At 48.6% G+C, this 18,056-nt stretch overlaps 1 pseudogene across 1 annotated transcript; it reads left to right on the top strand.

Moving 5' to 3' along the window:
* The first annotated feature begins 9,609 nt into the window (after positions 1–9,609).
* On the top strand, positions 9,610–14,390 carry LOC145547286 (signal peptidase complex subunit 3 pseudogene; annotated as a pseudogene). Its single transcript, XR_014083697.1, has one exon. The product of XR_014083697.1 is annotated as a signal peptidase complex subunit 3 pseudogene (transcript).
* Positions 14,391–18,056: the final 3,666 nt, after the last annotated feature.

Below are 18,056 nucleotides of genomic sequence, written 5' to 3' on the forward strand. Positions count from 1 at the left end.
GCCGGTACCAGCTCCCTGCTGGTGGCATGGAGAGGCAGAAGCCAGACAGACCCCAGCCAGGGGTCACAGTCTGGGTAAGAAAGACAAGCTCAGCAAGAGCCATGGCTCCGGGGAGACTCACGGAGGGAGGTCATCAGGAGGGAGGTCTCTCCAGGGACAGCCCTGGAGGGCTTCTCAGAGGAAGTGGCCTTGGCCTCAGGCACCCTGTCCTTGTGTGCCCTTTGGCTGCTCTTCCCCTGTTTGGAGGCTCTCCAGCTCCAGTGTGCATGACACTCCCTGGGGCAATCTGGGCCCCAAAGCCTGGGGATTCTGCCTTGGGAAATGTGTGTGGGCTCAGGACTCTGCAGGCTTAACTGATTTAAAGGTGAGTCCAGTGCAAGCGGGCCTTGATTGGGGTCTTCGGGGTCTTCCTACACAGTCTCGGCCAGCTGCAGAGGCCTGGGGGAGACGGCCAGAGCCCTGAGGCCCACAGGGTGGCCCTGGTCACAGAGAAGCACCCCAGGGGCTCGTGGAGGGAGAGGAGGTGGAAGGGGGTGTCTATCCTTAGTGGAGAAGTACATCACCCCAAGTGGTGTGCAGACCTCAGCCCCTGGTGACAGCAAGGGCAGGGAGGGAGCGGAGCTGTGGCGCAGTGCCCCTAAAAGGCCTTGCAAGTTTCCAGGGTGACCACCAATTTCCACTCACCAGGAAAGAGGGTCGACTTCCGGCTTCCAGGACTTTCCTGCCAGTGACTTCATCAGACTGTGCTCTCAGTTAAGGCTTAAATGGAACATCTTAGCATCCCAAATTCCAAGCAGGGTGACAGTGCTGGGGACAACTGTAGGGCTGGCTATGGGGCCTAAGCCCACTGGGCATGGATGGGGCAGAGTGCTGTGATCACCTCAGGCCCCAGAGAGCAAGCCCAGCACCTCCTCTAGGGCCGCTGTTCTGCTTCGGCAGTTGCCCTGGTGAGGACTCAGAGCTTCCCAGCGTTGGGTCACCACTAGCGGGGGTCATTGGTGACAAGGAGAGAAAGGCAAGGAGCCAGCCATCAGAGCAGGCGCCACGCGACCAGGGTGGCCAGAGAAAATAGAGGGCATCCAGTTCAATCTGAATTTTGGATAAACACCACGTAATTTTTTCGTATGTGTTCCAAATAATGCCTGGATCCTGTATTTTTATTTGCTGTATCTGGCAACTGTATGTGCCAGGGCATCTATTGATCACCTTTAGATATGCCAAGTACTCTGCTGAGTAGACACTTTCTGCTCTTCGTTCTGTTAATAAATACTGACAGGGCACCTGTTCTGTACTAGGACCATTCTGGGGGAGATAGAGATTCCTCAGGGAACAAAACAGAAACAGACCTTGTCCCCTTAGCATTTGCATTTGTGGGGAGTGGGGGAGCAGCGAGAAGTAAAGAGACAAATAAAAATGGAATGTCAGAGGTAAAAGGGGAAAGTAGAAAATAAAGGAGGCTGGGGGAGATTGGGGGGAACTCTGTTATTAACCTGGTGGCTCAGCAGTAAAGAATCCGTCTGCAGTGCAAGAGACCTGGGTTAGATGCCTGGGCTGGGAAGATCCCCTGGAGAAGGGAATGGCTTACTCATTCAAGTATTCTTGCCTGGAGAATCCCATGGACAGAAGAGCCTGGCAGCTACAGTCCATGAGGTCGCAGAGAGTCGGACATGACTTAGCAACTTAGCACACACTGTTGTTAGCCTACGTGGAGCAGAAGGAAGTCCTCTGGGCAGAGACAGAATGGAAGTGAGCACATCTAGGGAAGGCGCCCCAGCAGCGGGAACAGCGCATGCAAAGGCCCTGGGGAGGTTGTGCTGGGAGAGGTCATGGCAGGCAGAGGCTGCAGCAGGGCCAGTCTTGGCAGGGAGTTTGGTCTGAGCGAGATGGGAGCCTCCAGAGGGTTTCAGGCAAAAGAGCACCAGGACTCTGTGCCTGTTCAGCCTTGTGCACACTGGACAGGTGGACAGACAGGGCTTGGGGTTCCCTGCTTGCTCAGCTCCAGAATCCAGGGAAGGTCAGGGCCTTGGGGGCAGAGCCCGTTGGTGGTGGGAAGGAAGGGTTGCCTGAAAACTGCTTGCTCTGAGTAAGAGGTACCACTGTCCCTGTGCTAAGCAATGGGCAGAATGGGGTGAGGGAGCAGGTGGGATGTCATGTGGGGTGTGTCGAGGAAGCCCCCCTGAGAAGCTGGTGTCTGGAACAAGGAAAGGCAGCGGCGTACAGAACTAGGGGGAATGCCCAGCACCTGCCTGCCACGTCCCAGTAGGAGGTGGTCCTGACACCCCTAATCGCCTCCAGGAGGCCACCCTTGACCTGAAGGGAGCCGTCCCCCTCTCTCCCAGGTGCCAGCCTGTGTTCTGAACCCATCAGAAAGCCTCTGCTCTCTGGCCCCTTTCCTGGCCCAACGAGGCCTTAGCAGACCCCCCGTGACCTGATGAGAGCAGGTCTAGGCAGGTCTAGCAGGTCTGTCCCCTTCTTGGGCAGGGGGTGCTGTCCTGCTGGGTAGGGTGTAGGCTCAAAGTGGTCTGTTGACACCCCACCCCTCCCGTCCTGGCCAGTCTGACTCTGCAGCCTCAGGATGGCTTTCCTCTTCCTTAATGGGCAGAGCTGTGCCAACTGCAATGGGATGAGTCACTGCTAGGCCATGGGGAGCTGGGCGTCCACCAGTCACCTGCCAGCAGCTCTGATGCCAGCTGGGCTGGGGTACTGGGGAGACCAGGGAGGAGATGTGGGGAAATGCATGGTTTTTCTTGAAAAATTCTCCATCAGGGAGCTGTTTGCTGGGCTGTGTGCTCGTGTGTGGCTGTGGGATGTGTATGTCTGTAAATGTGTATGATTCTATGTGCTGTGTGACATGTGTGGTGTGCACATGTGTGGTCTGCAGAGTGTGCATGTGTGCAAGTGTATGATTCTATGTGTTGTGTGATGTGTGCATGGTGTGTACATGTATGGTCTGTGGCGTGTGCATGTGTGCATGTGTTGTGTGATGTGTGTGGTGTGTGTGGTCTGGGGGGGTGTATGTGTGTATGTGTATGATTCTATGTGTTTTGTGACGTGTGTGATATGTACATGTGTGGTCTGTGGGGTATGCATGTGTGTGGTTCTATGTGTTGTGTGATGTGTGCGTGGTGTGTACATGTGTGGTCTGTGGGGTGGGCATGTGTGCATGTGTATGATTCTATGTGTTGTGTGACGTGTGTGTATGTGTGTGGCGTGGGTGTGTGTGCATTTGCTGGTGGGCACTTTGCATGCGTGACCATATATTTCATCAGAACCCAGGAGGGATTGAGGGTCCCTGCTGGTGGGAAAAGCCAGCGACTCCTTTTGGGGCTACAAGCTCTGTGCCTTTGCTCCTGACCTCTGCCCTTGACCCCCTCATGTTCATCATGGCCACCCTGGCAGGGACATCCAGGTCATACTCTGCATCAGCCCTGTCCCCCTGACGTCCCACTCCAAAGTGCAGTGGACACTTCCCGCCTCAGTTTACCCTGCCTCTGAAGACTTAGAGGAAAATGGAAACGAGCCTTCTGGGCTGTGGGGCACAGCCACGCTAGAAGAATGATTAATGCTTATTTTTCTGGGCACACCTTCACTGTCTGGCATCCAGGGGTGGAGTGAACAGTATTGGGAGTGGTGTTATTAAAACTGCTATTGCTCTATTAAATTTCTCTAGAAACACAAAGACCTTCCATCCGCAGAGAGACCTGCAATTACAGCTGAACAAATTATCGCCTTTTAAACAACCCTACATTTCTGCAAAGCTTTCCCGTGCAGTGCTTTCCCTGTCAATAAATCACACTTCACCTGGCTTCCCCATTCTCCTGTTCCTTGTTTCTTTTGCCATTTTTCACCACCCCACCCCAGTTGCCAGTGGAAGTTTTGTTGATTTTGTAGTCAAGCCTCGGTGAACTGCACTATGTCGAGAATGCAGGCTTTGGGTTTATTGATCAAAAACCGTAGCGTAGCAGAAAGCAAATTGGACTAGAATGAGAATCAAGAGACCTATTGAGGCCTGGATTTTTCTAGAAAATACCCTTTGACCATCAATCATAAGATCCTGTGACTAATCTGGTTAAATCAGACAGCACTGGGCCATTTTTTGTCTCTGGACACTTGTGGAAAGTTTACAAACATTAATAAGTACAAGCTCTTTGTCAGCCCCATGCTATACTTTGGAGATGCAGGTGAATTAAACTAAGTCTTTGTGATAAACAGCAAGGTTCTATACTGTACAGCACAGGGTACTATATTCAATATCCTGTGATGAGTCATGATGGAAAAGAAATTTTTTAAAAATGTATACATATATATGTGTGTGTGTGTGTGTGTGTATGTGTGTATAGTTGAATTACTTTGCTCATACAGCAGAAATTAACGCAACATTGTAAATCAGTTATACTTCAATTAAAAACAATAATGAGAAACCTAAGTCATTGTTCCTGAGAAATTAAGGATATGGGGAGCAGTCTTAAGAAATATAGAAATGTCTCAAGAGCCAGGAGCCTTTCAGTTGCCTGTGGAAGAAATCAAGAAGAAACTAAAAAGGGCTTGTCTTGGGCTCTCACTAGTGGGGAGTCCAGAAGAGGGGTGCAGGCCTCAGGTGACCTCTCCTGGGCCCTTGTCTCCTCCTATTCTGGTTCTGCATGTCTCCGCTGCCCTTTGTATGTCAGTTTCACATCCTCCTGCTTCAGACACGCCCTACACTTAGGGAAAAAGATGGCTGGTCCCAGCCCTAAGCCAAACAAAATACCAAAGGAAAAAGAAAGCCCTCTTTCAGCAGGCATGTATGGAATTTCAGAAGAGAAGAGCTGCACCAGTTGGTGGAAGTGGAAACCAACTCCAGTATTCTCGCCTGGAGAATCCCATGGGCAAGGGAACCTGGCGGGCTACAGTCTTTGGGGTCGCTGAGAGACAGACACGACTGAGACCAACATATAGGACATCCAGAGCACAGCTCCACACAACGTGGCTGAAGGCTCAGTGGGTGTCAGCTGACCCAGGCTGGGCTTGGCTGGTCATCTCTTGCATCTTTGCATTCAGCTCCTCTCTGAGGTTGGGGCTCAGGCCCCCGCCTGAGTGTGAGCTGGGTGTGAGCTGGGTGTGAGCTGGCCCTGGCTGGAGGGGAAGCTGCCGCCTGATGTGTGTGTATGTTCTCAGTCACTCAGTCATGTCTGATTCTTTGTGACCCCGTGGCCCAGCAGGTTCCTCTATCCATGGGATTTTTCAGGCAAGAATACTGGAGTGGGTTGCCATTTCCTTCTCCAGGGGATCTTCCCGATCCAGGGATCGAACCCTCATCTCTTGCATCTCCTACATGGCAGGAAGATTTTTTTTTTTTTTTTTACTGCTGACCAGCGGGGAAGCCCACTGCCATCTGGAGGAGGCTCTTTTCATGCTGATGTGGGTGTGCAAGAGCTTGAATGGCAGCTTGCCAGGTCTCTGGAGCCAACGCTCAGTACTCGCTTCCTCTTTCTCCCACCTAATTTCATAGCCTGAAGCAAGTCCCACCGTGTGGTGGTCTACATGAGTCACCCCTGCCCCAAAATCCTAACATTCAGGGTGATGGTAATAGGAGCTGGGGCCTTCAGGAGATGCCCAGGTCATGAAGGTGGAGCCCCGTTAGTGCCCAGAGGGAATCCTGCTGCCATGTCAGGTTTCAGAGAAAATATGCCGTCTGCAACGCGGGACGCTGGCCCCCACTGGATTCCAAATTTGCTTGTGCCTTGACCATAGACTTCCAAGACTCCAGAGACGTAAGGAATAAATTTCTGTTGTCAATAAACCACCTGGTCTATAGTATCTCTGTTACAATAACTCAAACAGGCTAAGGCATGTGGCCAAACCCAAAGGGTTCATGTGATGGAGAAACCACAAAGTCCTACAGCAAAGGCGTGAATGTAGGAGGGTAGGGCTGGGGCCAGTCTCACACTGACCACTGCTTGGATCGACCCCAATGGACACAGCCCTTCCCCCTATGATGGGTCAGGTCTGGGTGACAAACCCACACCTGAGCCAGGGGGAGGATCAGACACTCTGACAGATGTACCCCCAAGCCACATGGAATACCAGAATGAGGGGACAGCTCCCCAGCTGGAAAAGGGTGCTGGGCAGACAAAACCCCACAACCTCTTCTACAGACAGGAAGGCGAGTAATGGCCTCCATGGGACAGAGGCCACCAAGGAGTGTGAACCACCACCAAAGGCCTCAAGAACTCAGAGGGGACAATGCAACCTGGAGTGGCCAGGAAAGGCTTTTCTGGAATAAGGCATGCAGATTGAGCCTGGAGTTGGGGGAGGGGGGAGGGGTATTGCAGGCAGAGGGAACCAGCTGTCCCCAAGCAAGCAGGGGGTGGACCTCTGTTCAGGAAGGTGAATGCCTGCAGCCAGAGTGGGGGTGGGGGGCAGGCCACAGGCAGATGCAGAGGGTAAAGGGGTCTGGAGTTTATCCCGAAGGCAATGGAAATCCTTCAAGGGCTTCCTCGATGGTTCAGCGGGTAAAGAATCTGCCTGCCAATGCAGGAGGCCCAGGAGACAGGGTTCCTGGGTCAGGAGGATCCACTGGGGGCCTGGACAATCCCCACGGACAGAGGAGCCTGGTAGGCTACAATCCATGAGTTCACAAAAGAGTCGAACATGACTGAGCAGCTAAGCAGCAAGCAAGCAAAGGGCTTTAAGGAAGGATGTAATGTGATCCCACCGGCTGGAAGGCAGGTGGCACTGATATCACCCTGGGGGATAAATGAGGGGTGAGGGGCACTGGTGCAAAAACTGGAGACCCTTAGGGGACAGAGTTGCTGAGCTGGAACTAGTACAGAGGGGATGCAGAGAGGGAATAAGTCAGGAGACATCCCACACTGTAAAAGGATAAGAACTGGTTTCTCTCTGATGGGAGATGAACAAGAGGAAGAGTCCAGAATGGAACCAAGTGCCCAGATAAGGACAGTCAGCTCACGTGTCTCAGTGGCTCCCACCACGAAGCTTGTCTCCCACTCAAGCAGGGGTCCATCAGGGTGTCCTGGGAGGCAGCTCTCCTGGGCTGCTGGCTGCTGGCTACAGAGACTTGGAGATCCAGGGTGATTCCCTCTTGGGGAGTCACTGACTATAACACGTGGCTCCCCGAGGTCACCCTGGAGGTGACTCCTTCCACCCACTAGAAATTAAAGGAGGAAGAGGTGGGGGAAGGTTTTGCAGACCAAGCCTAGAAGATCCATAAATCACTTCTGCTGTAATTTCTTGAGCTCTGTCTCCTTTGCATGCTCACACCTGGCAGTCTGGGAAACACAGTCCAAACTGTGTGTCCAGGAAGAAGAGGCAGTGGACTCGGTGGTCAGCTTGTGCCACACTGGGCTTGGGGCCTAGGGGAACCCAGGCAGGGAAGACTGCAGGGCGAGGAAGTATGGGGAGGAATGAATTGAATCTTGGGGGACATCTAAGTGTGCATCTACATGGAATTGTGCTAATAGTACACAAAGCCGAGGTGACAAACCTGGGGAGGAAGACCCCGAGGCGGCTGTCAGCAGAGGAAGGACTTTGGGGAGAAGCCTGAGAATTCAAGTCCAAGGAAAAATGACCTGTATTCTGGGCACAGTGGGACCCATGGGAGACATTTGAATGGAGGAGTAACCAGAGCCCTTTGAAGGGAAGACTTGCCCTGGGGGCGCAGTGGGGATAGAAGGGGAAGGGTCAGGAGGCCTGGGCCAGGTTAAAGGAGTGCTCCCGAGCCCATGGGGAAGGGGTTCCTCTTGTTAATCCCACGAGGAAGCTTATTCCTTTTCTTGACAATTTTTGTTTCCTGATTAAAGCTAAATCCACTGAAAGGATTCTCTTTAAGAGAAGTCGTCAGACATTAGAACTCAGGAGAGGAGGGTTGGTCTGGACTCAGGTTAATGGAGGCTTCCTCTTTTAGGTTTATCTTTTGTATGGGCTTCCCAGGTAGCTCAGTAGGTAAAGAATCCACCTGCAATGCAGGAGTTGCAGGAGATGCGGGTTTGATCCCTGGGTCGGGAAGAGGACATAGCAACCCACTCCAGTATTCTTACCTGGAGCATTCCATGGACAGAGGAGCCTGGTGGGCTCTACAGTCCATAGGGTTGCAAAGAGTCAAACGTGACTGAAATGACTGAGCATGCATGCATGCACGTATGCACCTTTTGTATGAAATTTGTGACTGCTGATGTTTTAACTTTCAGTCACAGCAGAGAAGAGAGGAAATTAATCATTTTTTCCTCTAATTGAGGCCTAACCTATTTCTCTTTTCATTTTCAATCCCTCATCTGTCATATATATCCTTTATTCTATTTTCAGATTCTTTGTCCTTTACAGACCTCTCTAGATCCCCCCTTCCTGCATTTATGTCTCATGTTCTCTCTTGTCTGGTCTTGTTTGGGTCTTTCCAAGGAAGGAGGGGTGATGGGAGTGAGGGGAAAGTCAGTTTTTAGAAAGTCAAATTCAAAGTCTGTTAAGAGTGGGCTGTGGGCAGGCCAAGAGGACTGTCCAAGGAAGTTTTGAAGCTTGGGTTAGCCTATGGGCCTGCAGCTACAGTCAGATGAGTTTCAGGGATCATGGGCCCCCAGGCTGTTATAGCTATATGGGCCTAAGTTTTGAAGGAGTCAGGGCAGGGTGGGATATGGTGGGAGGCTAGAGTTATGTGATTTATACAATCAGCTGAAGAGACTCGGATCTGCCCTGTTCTGAGATCTCTACAGTTAGGACCTCTTTGCTCTGCATTCCAACCCAGTTCCAAAGTTGACAGCCATTAGATGACTTCCAAGGTACAGGGTTGGGAGGAAGTAGGGTGACACGGTCTCTGAATGAAGGAGGCCCCTGCCCGTCTCAGTCCCACCAGCACCATCAGCTTCAAAGGTACTCAGACCCCCTTGCCTTTGTTGGGGAGTTCTGGGCATCATCCTTACCTGATCCTCACTAGGCCATACCTTCTGCCAGTCACATTGGTCCAGCAAAATGGGGGAACACTTGGCCTCCAGTTAATCATGACTTATCAAACTTGAGGATAATTTCTTTCCTGGAGAGTGGGTTCGTTTCCTATAGCTGCAGTGACAAATGACTGCAAACTTGGTGGCTTAAGACAGCACATATTCAAGATAGTGAGAAGACGCGATCCAGACTGGGAGAAGGTGGTTGCAAAAGATATAACTGATAAAGGACTGTTATCCAAAACATACAAATAACTTTTAAAACTCCACAATAAGAAAACTAACAATCTGATTACAAAATGGGCTTAGGACCTTAACAGACACTTAAACAAAGCAGGCAGACAGATGGTAAGGAAGTGTATGAAAAAACGCTTCACATCGCATATCACATGTTGATTTGCACATTAGCAAACTGCAGATTAACACCTCCATGAGACACTACTGGACAACTCTCAGAAAGGCTAAAATCGGAGACAAGGACAACGTCAAATGCTGGAGAGGATGTAGAGTCACAGGAACCCTCATCCATCGCTGGTGGGAATATGAAACGGTACAATATCTGGAGAACAGTTTGGTGGTGTCTGACAAAACTCAGCAGACAATCCAGCAATTGTACTCCTTGGTATTTACCCAAAGGAGCTGAAACCTTGTGTCCACACAAAACCTGCACACGGATGTTTATAGCAGCTTTATTCATGATTGCCAAGACTTGGAAGCAACCAAGATGTCCTTTAGTAGGTAAGTGGATAGATAAACTGTGGTGCATTCAGACAATGGGATGTTATTCAGCGAGAAAAAGAAATGAGCTATCAAGCCATGAAGGGACATAGAGGAAACAAATGCAGGTTAGTGTAAGTGAAAGAAGTCAATCTGAAAGACTCCTTGGTGTATGATTCTAACTGTATGACATTTGAGAAAGGCAAAATGATGGGGACAGTAGAAAGATCAGTGGTTGCCAGGGTTTGGGGGAAGGGAAGAATAAACAGGCAGAGCACAGAGGACTTCTAGGGCCATGAACCCACTCTGTACAATATTGTAAAGGTGAATATATGTTATTCATTGGTGCAAATCCATTGAATGGGCAACACTAAGAATGAACCTTAATGTAAACTATAAACACTGGTGACAGTGATGCGTCAGTGTAGGTTCCTCAGTTGTAACAAATGTCTCACTCTGGGGGAGAGAATTCTGATGCTGAAAGTGAAAGTTAGTTGTTCAGTCATGTCCAACTCTTTGCAAACCCATAGATTGTAGCCTGCCAGGCTCCCCTGTCTATGGAATTCTCCAGGCAAGAATACTGGGATGGATTGCCATTTCTTCCTCCAAGGAATCTTCCCGACCCAGGGTTTGAACCCCGGTCTCCTGCACTGTAGGCAGATTCTTTACCATCTGAACCATCAGATGGGAAGGCTGTATTTGTGCGGGGGCAGGGAATTTGTGTTGTTATGGGAAATCTCTGTACTTTCTGCTCAGTTTTGCTGTGAACGTAAAACTGTTTTAAAAAATAAGATCTCTCGGGTCCCTCGTGGTCCAGTGGTTAAGACTCCTGCTCCCAATGCAGAAAGCATGGGTTCGATCCCTGGTCTGGTAAGACCTCACATGCCTTGGAGCAACTAGGCCCGTGGGCCACTACTGAACCTGTGCTCTAGTGCCCAGGGGCCGAGACTACTGAATCCACAGGCTGTAACTACTGAAGCTTGCGAGCCCTAGAGCCCATGCTCTGCAACACAAGAAGCCACTGCAGTGAGAAGCCTGCCACAGTGAAGACCCAGGGCAGCCACAGAAAAGATATAAATAAAGTCTATCAAAAAACAAACACACCGCAGGCGGCGCGGATCGTCGGGAGCCGGTCCGCTGCCGGAACGGGGTCCCGGCTGTGCCTGTGCCGCGGTGCGCTCTCGGGGCGTCGGCCGAGATGAACATGGTGCTGTCGCGGGCGAACTCGCTGTTCGCCTTCTCGCTGAGCGTGATGGCAGCGCTCACGTTCGGCTGCTTCATCACCACCGCCTTCAAAGACAGGAGCGTCCCGGTGCGGCTGCACGTCTCGCGGATCATGCTAAAAAACGTAGAAGACTTCACTGGACCTAGAGAAAGAAGTGATTTGGGATTCATTACGTTTGATATAACTGCTGATCTAGAAAATACATTTGATTGGAATGTTAAGCAGTTGTTTCTTTATTTATCAGCAGAATATTCAACAAAAAATAATGCTCTGAACCAGGTTGTCCTTTGGGACAAGATTGTTCTGAGAGGTGATAATCCGAAGCTGCTGTTAAAAGATATGAAGACAAAGTATTTTTTCTTTGACGATGGAAATGGTCTCAAGGGAAATAGGAATGTCACTTTAACCCTGTCCTGGAATGTCGTACCAAATGCTGGAATTCTACCTCTTGTGACAGGATCAGGACATGTATCCGTCCCATTTCCAGATACATATGAAATAACGAAGAGTTATTAAATTATTCTGAATTTGAAACAACATATTTTTATACCTAATGAATTGTATCTCATTTCTCTTTTCCTTGCATCTTCATTTGTTTTGGGTTGTTAACTTTTTTTTTTTTTTGGTATAAGAATGAACATCAGAAGGCGTATTTGAAGGGAAAGACTAATGTACTACCTAATTTTCCAAATAAAAACAAAGACCACCAGAGTGGAGTATTATAAGACAACCACATCAGAAGATTCTGTGAAATACTTGTATTTGAAGTCTTTGCTGTATTTCCATTATTCTGGATGGAATATGAATGATCATGAAGGATAGTCAATACTTCCAGGTGCCTGTGGAGTTGGGAGAACTCTATTTAAGCCTTGCATTCGTGCAGGCTCACATTGGATGTGATTTAGAAGCAGATATTTTCTTTCATCTCTTAGGGTATGTTTCAATACTGGAAAAATTAATACAGTTACTAGTGAGAAGCCTGGTTTACAAAACAGCCAAACATGATGGAATTTTATTCCATTTGTCTTAGGAATGCCCAAATGCTTGTTTTTCTGACAGGTGACTAGCAGCTTTCTCCACTAAAGACTAAATACCTCTTTATATGCTGTAAATCATTCTCAAATCATTTTAAAGTCTTTTAAGTCTGTGTCTTTCAGTGCTTTCTCCAAAAAAGCTCCTTGGTATTATATCTTTGTGTGATTTTTTTTTTTTTTTTTAACATTGCCATAGAAAGTTGAAAATGTTTGCATGGTTTACCGTCTGAATTAAGTTTGTTCTACTGAGCATGCCTAGTGCCACTGAGTGGTAATTATTTAAATTTTTTTCTAGGTCCACATTTTAATAATCATTGGGGTAATAATAATATTGTTGGTATGCTTTTCCATTTACAAGCACTCACATATATTTGACTATATGTGATCCTCAATAATCTAATGAGGTAGGTAGTGCAAATGTTAGCTCTTTGCAGATAAAGAAACTGACCCAGAAGTTTATTGAATTGCTTCCAGGTTATTACATAGCCAGCAAGGAAGGGCATTGACCCTTGAACTCAGATCTGATTCTCTGAGCATGTCCTTTCCTCTACACCTCAGTTGACAGACTAGTCAAAATTCACTTCTGTAATTTTTAATACAGTTTTTGTTACCCTGGACGCCCTTTCTATTAGTTAGAAGTGTTCCTTTTCTATATGAAAGTGACTGATTTTCAAGTTGCCAACAATTTATATAGAGGTAATATGTTACTCATTCTCTGCATAAATTCTTCTCACGTTTAAAAGAATCCAAACGTATGTAAAAATAATTTAGAGATTGATTATATGATCACATTTAACAATGTTTTTTTCTACAGTAGACAAATAAACATCCTTAAAGGAAGCAACTGCAGATCAATCACCCTTAAAGCAAGACCAAACACTGCAGAAACAGTGTCAGCAGTAACCAAAAAGGGCTAATGTTTTCTAAGCATTGTTTACACCAGTGGCTGACGTTTGTCATGAGAAACACATCTCCATTTACACTTTTCCTGGATCAGCTTGGCTTCTAAGGACATGTGTTCTGTGGAGGCCAGAGGTATAGTGTCATGAATACTAGACTGGGTTTGGCTCCCAGCTTTTTCATTAAACTTTTCAGGGTCTCCCATTTCTTTATCTGTAAAATGACAGAGTTGGACTAGTTAAATAGTGATTCTTTTATACCATACACATCTGTAAAATTCGTTGTCTCTCTTTGGCCTATTGAATAGAAAAGCACCTTAGTAATGAGGGCAGATGTAATAAGATGGCTGAAAGATGAATTAACACATAATTTGTATTGATCTGACTTTATTTCTGTTAGATTTTATGCCCAGAAGATTTAACTTTTTGTGTAGTTTTTGTACAAATACTAGACACAAACTTAACATTTGTCAGCATCAAAGCTTAGAAGGGTGTGTTCTTGAGGAGGGTGCTCTCAGTAGGCCTGCAGCCCAAGGCAGACTTGGGGCCAGCTGAGGCATTCAGATGCCTCTGGACGCCTGGATCTGTGTGTGCTGCACTTGAATGTGGAAATTGACTCCAGCTGCTGTTTAGGCTCACCCACTTTTTGGAGTTAGGTGAGGAAGGGGATTAGAAAGGCCCACTAGCACAATAGAGTTTTTGCTTTCTGAAAGAAGCTGCTCAGGACAAGGATGATCCAACATGGGAATACAAAACCTTCCTCTCAGGAACTTGTTTTTGGCTTTGCATAGCTTTGTAAGTCCACTATAACTGCATGAAAAAGTTGGACCTGTGTTCAGTTGATAACATTGTCTACCTTAGCATCAGTGTTTTCGAGAAGTCTTACATTTCCACAAGACGGAAGGCTTCACACTTTGGATTAGAAGCTTCTGAGTCCTGGGATCATCCTGGGAAAGAATCATTGCAAGGCTCTCCTCTAGTATGCTCCCATGCTCCTTTGCGGTTTAACCTGGACCAGCACTTCCATCTGTTTTTCATGCCCCACAGTTGATTCCATTTGATTTCTTTGTGCCTAAAGGTAACAGGAGACCAGAAGTCCTTTATGGTGTAATAGGAAAAGGGGTCATTTCGAGTTTCTGTTTTTGTAATTATCTTACAGCTCTTTGGTGGGTCTGGCCAGCCTAGTAATAGCACTGAGAGAGGCTTTAAGGCTATACGAACTATCTAAACCTTACAGCTTTGGATCTTTGGGGTACAGGCTAATGGGGCTGTATTTTATAATGCTTTGAATTGACATGAAATGAGTTTATGGGGGGAAAAAAACCATAAGCTGTGAATTTTGATAGTCAGCATCTGTCCATTTCAGAAGCCGCCTTTGCTTTTAGCAGACAGCCTGTGTACCTTTTATGTGACTGCCAGTGGTTTAAAAAATCTGTTTCAAAAAACTGTTGCATGTTTTGATGCAATTTGGGAAACTTTAACTTCATAAGAAAAACATTCGTGTCAACACTGAAGAAACGTTTGAGGCTTTTCTTAATTGCAATAAATATTCAACATTTTTCTAATGAAAAAAAAAAAAAACAAACACACCACACATTTGTTCTCTTATGGTTCTGGAGGTGGGAAGTCTGAAATCAGTTTCACGAGGCTGAAACTCAGGTACCTTTGGGGTTCTGGGGGAAAACCATTTCCAGGCCTCTTCTCTTTCTGGAGCTGTACATCTTGGCTCGTGGCTCCTCTCTCCAACTTCAAGGCCAGCAGTAAAGCATCTTCAGGCCTCTCTGCTCTGTCTCACGTTGCATTCTCCTCTCTGGCACAAGGTCCCCCTCTCTCCCTCATTTAAGGACACCTGAGGTTGTGTTTAGGGCCCACCTAGTAATTCGGGATAATTTCCTCATCTTAAGATCCTTAACTTAATCACACCCACGAAGACTCTCTTTTCATATACAGTCACGTTTATAGGCTTAGGGGTTAAGGGGGAGCATTAGCTGACCACACGTGGACCGGGGCCTGGGCCTCATAGAAGCATGACAGGAACTTCCCTGGTGGTCCAGTGGTTAAGTCTCTGGGTTCCCAGTGCAAGGGGCATAGGTTCCTTCCCTGGTCACGGAACTAAGATCCCATGTGCTGTGCCATATGGCCTAAATAAATATTAAAAATTTTTAAAAATATATGGGAATGCTGATTTTAAAATAAAGTCAATAGGCTCAGAAGAGCTGGGGTTGCCCCACACCCTTTAACCCCCCCCCCCACCACACACATACCAGAGCTGCTGGTCTTGCCCAGGGCTCAGCCCTCTGGGCTTTCAGGATCTTCCTTAAGGGGTCACCTCCCCTGGAGGAGGAGTCCAGCTCACCTCTCTGAAGACATCCTGCCCAGATTTGCCGAGAATTCCTGAACATTCCAGCAGCCTTAGCTACAAGTATCCAGTGGGCTCCGTTTTAAGCAAACCCAATATAGAAAACCCCACATGAGTCAGCCGCTATTCCCAGGCCAGATGAAAACCGCACTTGGCAGTCAAGCCACCTTGCAGATCTTTTTCAACACATGTTTCCTAGTGCATTTAAAGTTTTCAGTCCCACAAACCCTTATTTGGTGCCAAGCGCTGGGATGGGTACTGAGCTGGGGGCCCCACAGAAAGATTCCTGTGGCTCTGGAAAGGCAGGAGCTGCATCCTGGGCAGGGAGGGGCCATAGCCAGGCGGAGGACACCCCTGCACGTCCCTGGAGCCATCACCTTCCTGAATTGGCTGAACGCAGCAGGATTTCCACCCGGCAGCTCTGTGTGGAGCGGAGCTCCCTGCCTGCTGGCACCACCCAGCTCATCTTCAGAGGCTGGAGATGCTGCCAAGAGAGAACCTCCCTCCGGGTTGAGTTACACCCTGGCTTGGCCGCGTAGCAGCTGCTCTGCATGGACCAACCCCTCTCGGGGCTCTGCTCTCCATCTGCTCCTGGGAATTAGTCTCTGGGAACTAAGGTTTCCTGAGCTGTCAGGGTGGAACCTGGCGGCCTCCTTCCTCCTGCATCTAGGGGGTGGCTCAGTGCCAGGACTTGGGCTGTAAGGACGCGAAAGACCTCAGCCAGGTGGGAGGCAGACTCCCGGACAAAGTGCCACGGCTCTGTCCCCAGACCGAACACACACACTGGAGGGTGGTGGGGGCAGAGGTGTCCAGGGAGGCGGTGAAGCGAGGCTGGGGCTGGTGAGCACGTCTGCAGGTGAGCATGCCCACCTGGTCAGAGGCCCCCTCCACCTCCTTCCCAGGGCCTGCACTTCAGCCGTTACATTCCAGCTAATGTTTTCCAGCGCTGGTGATGAGAGGACCCCACTGAATCTCCCTGCCAGTGATTATTATCATCCATGCCCCTGATTCTAAGAGGCCACCTACTGAAAATGGCAACCCACTCCAGGATTCTTGCCTGGAGAATTCCATGAGCAGAAGAACCTGGCAGGATATAGTCCATGGGGGTCGCAAAGAGTAGGACACGACTGAGCGACTAACACACACTGAAAGATGCACCTGCAATCTCAAAAGATCACGAAGGGAGAGGCTAGACCACATGCAAGTACAAGATCCACTAGATTTTCACACGCACTGTCATGCGTGTGTGTGGCTGAGGGGTTGAGGATGCAGCTTAGAATCAAGGAGATGTAGTGAACAAATATGAAGCATGAGGCGAACCATATCTCAGAGAGCCAAGTGCAGCAGTTCTCAAAGTGTGATCCAAGGGCATACCCGGGGTTCCCCAAAACCTTTATAAGGGATCTGCGGATCAAAACTATTACCATAGCGATAGTATGACGCATTTGATTTCATTATTCTAGTTCTCGCCTGAAGGTACAGTGGCATTTCCCAAATGTGTACATGCTTGTAGTAAATTAAATGGGCAAGTATATTAATCCTTTATCAAGCTAGACATTAAAGGCATTTGCAAAAAGTTAACAGAATACCTGCCACTCTTCTCATTAAATGTGCTTTATTTTAGAAAATATAGGCTTTTTAAAATTTAAAATGTTACTATGTAACAGACATATTTTTAAGTTAATAAAAACATTTGAGATTTTAATTTCTAATTCAATATATTGATAAATATAATCCCCAAATAGAGTATCTTTCAAGTCCTCAATAATTTTTAAAAGTATGTATTTATTTGTTTATTTATTTGTCTATACCGGGACTTAGTTGTGACATGTGGGATTCAGTTTCCTGACCAGGGATTGAACCCCGGCCCCTTGCATTGGGAGCTCGGAATCTTAGCCACTGGACCACCAGGGAAGTCCTGGGTCCTCGATAATTTTGAAGAGTGGAAGGAGTCCTAACACCAGAAAGTTTGAGAATGCTGGTCAGGGCCAGCCCCGCCAGAGCATAGAAGCTTTGCCGTGTCACCCGGGGACCCTGCAGACAGCTCCAAGCCTGTGGCAGGAGACAGGGCTCGTGGGCAGGCTCGGCCACACCAGGCCCACGTGGCTCTGGGCAAATCACGTGGTTTCTCTGGACCCCACCATCTCCTCCCCACACCCAGGAAGGTCTGGGGAAGGGAAGGAAAATCCAGAACCAGTGAGGACCCAAGAGGAGGTCAGTACGGCCAAGGGGCACATGGCTTCGAAGCTGTAAGCTCCATACAGATATTGGCTCTACCACCTCACATGCTGCTCCCTGGGTATCAGGGTTGTGTCACTAACAAGAAGCCAAAACTACAGAAGCTGTGTAAACAGCAGGCAGGGAGTGATTTCGTACACACACGTAGATGTGCACACCTGCTGTGGGAGGCACTCTGGTGTTGGCCTGTTTCTGGCCCCCAGCTTTGGCGTAAGTCAGATGAGCCAGGTTTTCTGACTTTGAAAGGTGGGGAGGGAGTGAGAGTGGAGGGCAGGACAAGGCTGTTCCTCTCGCTGGTCCTCAGTCTTGTTCCCAAGCAGGTGGAGCTGGGACAAGCCTGGAAGCAAGAAGGGCCCCACCCTGTCATCTCCTGGGGTGGACCCCCAGGGTCCTTGGGCACGTGAGGCTGGACACACAGGCACGGGGGACCGAGGATGGAAGAAGCTGTGGCTGACTGGCTGGGTGACCTTGGGCATGTCCTTTCTTGTTCCAGGGCCTCAGTCCACCAGCCATGAAATGAGAGAGCTAGAGTCTGCTGTGGGGTCTGGACCTTCCACGGGGAGCCTTGCCCAGGTTTCTAAAGGCTTCTCCCGGAGGAAGGTGCTCAGGAATCAAGCCCACCAGGATGCCTGGCTCCACCTGGTGCCAGCCCCC

Source organism: Giraffa tippelskirchi, chromosome 4 (assembly GCF_054371585.1).
Source record: "Giraffa tippelskirchi isolate mGirTip1 chromosome 4, T2T-mGirTip1v1.2.pri, whole genome shotgun sequence".
NCBI lineage: Eukaryota > Metazoa > Chordata > Mammalia > Artiodactyla > Giraffidae > Giraffa > Giraffa tippelskirchi.